This window comes from Talpa europaea, assembly GCF_964194135.1.
Source record: "Talpa europaea genome assembly, chromosome: 9".
NCBI classification, from domain to species: Eukaryota; Metazoa; Chordata; class Mammalia; order Eulipotyphla; family Talpidae; genus Talpa; species Talpa europaea.
Genome location: NC_140076.1, coordinates 30,147,140 through 30,155,207, shown reverse-complemented (window position 1 = coordinate 30,155,207; position 8,068 = coordinate 30,147,140).

Below are 8,068 nucleotides of genomic sequence, written 5' to 3'. Positions count from 1 at the left end.
CCCTTTGGAGTTTCCCTGTAACAGCTTGAGTTTGAGTGGGGACCACCTGCATGGAAGAGTTTCACTATTTTAATAACCTGAAACATTATATGGCACAAAGGGAACGTGGACACCAGGGCTAACAAGAAGCAGGTTTAATGCACTGGTGCTGACTCAGCAGATTCGTATCCCAAGGCTGAGTCCCCTTTATAGAAAGTCAGAGGCTTATATACACTTTCAGTTTCTACAAGGTTCCAGGTGGGTTTGCATTGGCCGCTGTACATGGTCAGATAGAACGTGGCTACTTACTGAGAGGTAAGTCGTATAGCTGCATATCAAGGGGGAGTAAAGGGTCAGTAAAGAGTCACAGTCATGGGACCCCCCAGGTCATCTTGCTCATGGATGGCGGTATATGATCTAAGATTCATATCAGGGACTAAGTTGCATACTAGGAACTGAGGAAACAGTGGATACTAAGATGCCCTGGCTGCTTATCTCAGGTCACCATGCTCCAGTACAACTGCTCAGTGCCCATCAGCTGCAAAGCTGCCAAGTTCAACTGGCACAAATCTCAAAATTTGCCTTCACTGGTTGTAGAAACAACATCCCCTTGTACAAGAATATTGACCTAAACATGAAGCCAACATGGGTGGAACTCTCAGGAAGAATCAGAGAAAAGGAGCGGCGTCCGAAGGAGCCGCTCTACAACTCTTCCTACTTCTAGATGCGCCATTTACCTGACCCAGTTGGAGTTGAATTTTCTAACTTTTGCATCTAAAAGCATTATCTGAAACAATGAAAAAAGAGGCGAGAGTTATTACAGGGAAAACATATTTCTGAGCTCCTGAGGGAACTGTTGTTCTCCCTGCTTCTGGAAGATCTGGGTAGTGCAGAGCCTCCCTTCCTCCTCAGCCTGGTGGAGAACCGCTCAGGTACCCTTCACCCCAGCTGCGTGTTGGGCCGGCTGCAAGGCTTGTTTATTAGTGAAATGCATCTGATCAGAGCGCCCGCCTGACAAGTTCATTACATATCAATTTAATTAGCTGATTTACATTTAATTTACATTTCAATTAATGTCTTTAGCAACCAAATGCCGCCTTAATAGGGTAATTGCCTGTTAGGCAATATGTAAAAGAATAAATAGTCGCATTCTGAGGAAGAATTCCTATTTTCAATTTTTTATTACCATAAATAACTGAAATAATTATTGCTCTTAAGGGCCACGTCCTCGTTTCCTTCTGGGCCTAATTATAAAGACTTAGTACCTCATTAAGCAAAATGGTTTTGGAGTCACAGAAAAACATTACTTGAATCGTGACTCATTAGTTTCGACAAAATAGGAGAAAACTGTGGTAGCAGGCACATTTGGGGTGCTGGGGGACTTGATACAGGCGAGCCTTATCCTCCCTGAGCCAAAACATCATGAAGGCGGATGTCTCTGCTCCCATGTCCTGCAAAGCCTGTTGGGATATTGGGCTGGGGCTGCTCCAATAGCCTCTTTTAAGTGATACTGAGGATGAGGAATTCTTTACCTCTTGAGGCAGACATTAGAGAGCTCTGGATTTTCAAAATTATTTCCTATATGAAGTTAAAATCTGCTCCTCTCTTTGAAGCCATTGTAGTGGGCACTTTGACAGGGGGTAATTTTAATATCTCCATAATAGTGTAATAAAGACTGGGGTAGCACTGAACAGGCAGGAATAGAAATGAGTTGGGAACTGTGGAAAGGAGGCAAATGGTCTGGAAAATGGGGCGATGGAGACTGTATTTTGACACATGGGTGAGAGTTAGGGGAGGGGAAGGGTCAGAGGCTTGGGTCTTGAGACCGGCTCCTTCCTTGAAAGGTAACTGAGTGGTTAAGTTGAAAGAGCAGATACTAAGAATGGAAATCTTTCAGAACAAAAGTAGGGGGTTCCTTTTGGCTAGGGTTGTCTTTCCTCAAAGAACTTCGGGCATCATTACTCTCATCCTTTTCACTCTGTGGGACTGTCTCCAACAGTGCCACCTCGTGGGAGTGAGGCACAATAGCAGGAGCGGAACACAGGCCCTGGTTGATCCGTTCTCTGCCAAAGTCTGACAGACCCTTTTGGATTTCACTTTTAGATAATCAGAGGGATGAAAGGAAGCTTTGGGAAAGAAACACTGAACTTCCAGAAAATAACTCATTTAGGGACGAAGGAACAGAAAAACTTGATTAGTTAGGAAAACTGGTAACCACGTTTGCACTACTTTTGGAGATGTTCGTTCTGCTTATAGGACTCTTCTCTTTCTCCCACTCAGAACCCATGTCAGCCCTCCAGAAATTAAATAATAGGAATTAGGTCCCTTATTCCACCTTTGCTCACTCCTGAATTACCGTTCACAGATAAATAACTCCAACCCTCTCAACCACTTTTTTTTCCACGGACACCTTAGCCACTCAGATTTATTGATAACCTTTTTAAAGCCAACACCAAAACCTGAAGGCTGACTCCAGAATCAGTCAATACAAGGCAGGTGAAGGAGACAATCAGAATGGAAGAAGCCCACCCTCATCAGCCCGGGGTTTCTAGAACTACTCTCATTCTTCCTCGTATTTATTGGAAAAAGTCTGAGCAATGAGTCTTAGCCCAAACAGATCCAATGCTCCATTTTCATAGCAAATATTTTGTGACACTTTCTTTCCTATATGAAATACACAGAAAATATAACTTGCCTGCATGTACAACTTTTACAATATGTATTATTCTGTGATATAAAGGAAAAATAAAAGAGAAGAAACATACAATGGAATATTTATTTTTACATGTAAATGCTCTGGCCTAACTACATAAAAAGGTGTAATGAAGTAGCATCGGCTTTTGTCTCTTTATAAAATTACCTGAGTGTGAGAACTGCAAATGCAGACAGATTCAGTCAAGTATGTTGAATTGGTGGTCCGAATACTGCCACTAGCTGAGAGGGCTTTTCAAAACTCTTGCATGACTCTTCGTAGAGTTCTGGACAAAACATCACCTTCTCTTTATTTAAAAGGTGCTTGCATTATTCTTGGGAAAAACTGCTCTGTCTTGAAATGACGCAAAAAGACCTTGACTCTGTATGTGAAATGAAGTTAGGCTGTAAATTCAGCAATTTACAAGTGAGTTTTTCCCTATGAGAATATGTGAAGGAAGAGGATTTGGGGACGCTGGAAGTCTTCGATGTGTATGTGTAGGACTGCCTGGCGTTTCTGAATATTTGCCACCACATGTCAGAGCACCCCGTTATTGATGTGACATCCATTTTGAAAGAGCCGCCTACTCCTGACAGCTGAGAGTGATAGCATCCTCCAGGAGAACCACACTTACCTGCAGTCTTGCAGGTTCATGCTTCAGTTGCCCTTCCTTCTGACCCCAGTTCTCTTTTCAACACAGATTTTTGCCCCAAGCCCTAATCCCTGCCCTACTCCTATCAGTGGCCAGTGTTCTAGGACTATAAGACTGGTCCAGCTCCTACATTCTCAGCTGTTCTTCACTGGCCAGAGTATTCAGGGCTCCAGAGACAATCATCAGACCCTGAAGATCCTGCAGATGACTTTCCCTTGGTTGTTGCCTTCTCTATGGGCCATGAAAGAGTCCTGTAGTCAACCCTGGGAACTGTCACCTCCCATGTCAGTCACCCACCTTATAAGCTCCTATTCAATATGTCTCTGCTCACTGGCTGGACTTTGAATGGCCAGCACCTGTAAGGCTGCCTTCTCCAGCTGCTGGAGCCCACTCCACCCACACAGTGGGGTGGAGGGCTGGATTACTGCTCAACCAAGGGCCGATGGGAATAGATGGATAAAGAACTCAGATTAGCTACCACTTGAATGGGGTAACTCGGGGGTATGTACATCACACTGGCTCATACTGGGGCTAAGCACCAGATGCCCACAGTGGAAACGTGCTTGAAAAGACACCCTTTATTGTCCTCTTTCCTTCTCTGATGAGTGTTTCTGGGATCACTGCCTCAGTAAACTACCTGTACTCAAATAATTGAGAGTTCTGGGGGAACCCAAACTAAGACAGCCCTCCTAGGGAGAGGTAGCAAAGGGGACTTGAACCTGATGGCTGAGTCCAGATTCTTGGTCCTTGAATCCTCAGGTAAATTGGATCTCACAGGATACCCTCAGTCAGGACCTGTAGGTTTTCAAGGAACTAAAGGGGGAGGCTTATGACATCTACCTTAGAGTTCTTGTAGCATTGTTTGCTGCCATCCAATCATCTTGCAGTTTGGTTGTGGATAACAAGTCCCATGCCTGTCAACGATGAACATAAGAAAGGACTTCTACCTTCAGTAAACTGTAGACATAGTTTTTTTCCCAGCAGGTTGCAGGTCCCCTGAAGTCTAACTGAGGGGATTGTTTTCTTAAGTGGAAAAGGGTCCCTTCAACAACCCTTGATCTAGGGAGAACAGAGAATGGGCAAGTGAAGAAATAGTTAAAGAGTAACACCAATGACAGCAGAAGGCCAGGTCTCTACTTTCACCCTGGTAGTAGCACCAGCTGACAAAGCCAACCACAAAGAGTGACTGTTGCACCGATGGCTGGATGGCTTCAGGGGTTCCTGAGGACACCCTATCTGCCCAACCCTAGGGAGAAGGGAGATCTGGTTCGACTATAAAGTCCCAGTGGATTTTCTGCCTCCAAGGACTGTGGTAATAATTGCTCTTTCACCCACAGGGCTGGGGCGCTCTCTGATGGAACTAGCCCCACATTTTATCTTAGTCAGGGGATTCCAAAGCTACCCTGTAGCTTCCAGCTAAACAAGGAATTTTTTTCCTCTTTACAGCTTATTGGTAAACAATTAGTTTTATGGGGCAAATACTGCCAGCTGCCCAGCAGTGGTCAGTGTCCAGTTCCATTTGAGGCTCACATGATGGTAACCTCAGGCTTAAAGCAGGTCTTCATGCCCTTTAAATGTTGCCACTCAAAGAGGCACCCAGGGAGACTTGGTCACTGGCACACTCCCTGCCACTGAAGTGAGGACACAGCCCTTTGTGTGGCTAGAACAGCCAGGGGTGGGAGGAGGGGAACATGGGCAGCTCATCCAGGAGGTCAGAAGCCCCAGGGAATAAGCAAAACTAGTTTGCCCCTGGCTGAGGTCAGCCTGGGGTCATGATATCGCTCCAACCATCAATGTGATCGGGTGTCTCCTCCTTTGGCATTGCTGTTGTTCCCGCTCACTCAGCTTCTTCCTTTCTCTCCCTTTCACCTTTGTTCATCCACTGCGTACCCACCATGTGATGGGCCAACAGATCTAGTGTACAGGTCCAAAAACTGCAGGCTCCTGACTTGCAATAGCCCTTCCCCAGAAATGTGTTTACCTGACCATGCTTTTATGAATGGAATAGGAAGGAGCATTTAATGATAGTCTTCTAAGACCTTTCTTTGCTTCTTTCCACTTTCATTTCCCTTCCATCTCACCTGTCTTCACAGATGGTAGCAATGAAGTAGCGATGGGCATCTTGTGGATCCAGCTAACGTGAAGTTGAATTGAAATTTGGGCTTAGTAGGCTATGTTTAGGTGATTCTCTGTCACTTCCCATGTCAAATTCATTGATTTCAGGCCATCCCCAGTGTAAGAACAGTCTCCAGGAACACTGATTGCCCATGGCACTGACTTGCCCGGTGTTCTCACCCAAATGTGCTGGACCTTTACAATGAGACACTGGCTAGTTGTTGTCAACTCAGAATGCAAGACAGCACTGCACAAGACAAAGCAAAATGCCTGAATTCCTATAGCAACTAAGACAAGACATTTGATAGGGGTTTCCAAAACAAGTCTGCAAAATTTATAAAACATGACCTGTAAAATAAAGAAAAGAAACTTTTGAATTTTGGAAACTCAAAACCCAAATGTGGTCAATCATGCAAGAAGAAAGACTGTTATCTTTCTGCACTCCGAAAAATAAAATTAACTCACAAAAATTGATGTCATGAAAAGGCAATTGAAGAGAAAATATAGGAAATACAATAAAAAATATTAGAGTTGTAAATCAGACAATAAAGATGTACTGTGATTCTTCTGGACTTGGCTGTCTCCACTGTGACTACCATCTAAAGCCCTCCTTTGCTTCTCTGCTTATCTCTACTGCTTTATTTGCATCCGTCTACTAACTGAAACACGTACAGTGAGGGTCGCCAAGGGCCAATTTCTGCATCTATTAAGCGCTTTCAGTATTTATCTTACCAAACACATAAAAGCATGGGGGCACAGATGGTCATCACCCCGTCTTTAAATTTTTTTCCTCTGTTGGCTTCCATGACACTCAGATCTGCCCATGTTGGTCCTCTATATTCTGCAGCAAGGTGATGTCTGTGAAAGGAAGCTTTTTAAATTCCATGTCCTCAAAGCCCTAAAGTCACCCCACCCCACTGTCCTAATACTATGTTCAGGTTATAATGTTGCAGCACAAAAAGTTGGGGTGGAACAAGATATATACTAATTTAGGTATTTTTAACTGTTATTTCTCTAAGTAAGAGCTAGTTAAATCAATGAAAGAAAAGCTTCTTACTTTATTTTTTAAAACTCCCCAGAACTTTGAGAAAGTGTTGGGAATTCACCCTTGTTCTGAAGACTAGAAGCTGAATATGGTCTTCAGTGCAGGGGTCAGATTACGTGTCTTATTCAGAAAATGGGAAGAGTGCCAGCTCCTCTCCTCTCTTTTTTCCTTCAAAGGGATTTGAAAGCACCCAAAGGCCTTAGTAGGCACATGCACTTGAGGAAAGATACCCAGGGAAGAATACCCAGGATCGCAGGGGTGGGAGAGCAATCATTTGATAGCAATCTGGTCTTATGTTTTTTTGTCCACTGTCTCAGTTAATAGGGCTGATTTATTTTTAAGGACTGTATTAGAATTTAATTTTGTCAAAACTTGCAAGTGGCTTCTGCAGGACTGGAAGGGGCTGTTCACCACTGATGTGCTGAGAAACATCCCCACAGACACGGCAGAGGAGGGATTTCCTGACAACACAAGTCCTCTGTGGCCACTGTTTGCGTGTTTTTAAACATGTAATTTCTCCGGCAAAATGAATTTTGGCCTGGTTTAAGAAATGCAAAGTCAGAAGCTTGTTTAACTTACAACCCACCTGTAGATTTTGGCTAAATCAAGTCTGTATACATTTCTTATTGCCACTGTCACAGTTATCACACATTCAGTGGCTTAAAACAGCACACGTTTATTATTGTGTGGTTCTGGAGGTCAGAAGTCTGAAATGAGTCCTACAGGGCCAAAATCAAAGTGATGGCAGCACTGCTTCCTTCTGGAGTCACTAGGGAAGATTGTTACTTCCTGTTCCTGTTTCTGAAGGCTGCCCTCTCATCACCTTTACCTGCTCTGCTCCTGTGATCACATCCTCCTCTTTCTGATTCTGCCTCCTCCTGGTTTGCTGGTGACTGCAGCCCTCAAACAGAGTAAACTACCCTGTCTCTTCTTGATCCCATTAAAAAGTCCTTCTAGGCACAGCAAGTAACACTCAGAGATTCTGCAGATGAGAGTGTAGACATCTTTAGGAGACCAGTATGCAGTTTGCCACAAATTCTCAGTGTTCTAGGTGCTCACAGTATGGTGGTTTTGGACAAAAGTAAATGCTATCTGTATCAGAAGCACCTGCCTCTCCTAATAACTACTGTTAAAACTCCATACACAAGAGGACCCTTCCTCATTCAGAGCTTTTCTAGGGTGGATGTGGCTACCAGTGGATGCGATGTCACTCAGGTCCCTTTTACTGCCCAAGTCTTTACATTTCTTGAAATGGAGACAGCAGGGCTCTCAGGAGGCCATCCTCCAGTTTATTGGAAATAATTGGAAATAATGGCAATTCCAGAAGACACAGCTGGTAACTAGGACTCGGAATTTTAGTGTGTCCTCTCATTCCCACCTGGGACTTTTCAAAAACAAACTGGTCTATTACGTAGCTACATTCCCTCGGCTATTATAGAGGAAACTGGAAATAATCCCTCATGGGCTTAAGACTTTCTAAAACCCCTGTCAGAGGAATGACTATTATTGACCGAAAGAAACTAGCTCATCTTGCACAAGGAGACAAGATTAATAAAACAAAGCATTCTTTGGGGTGTGCAATATT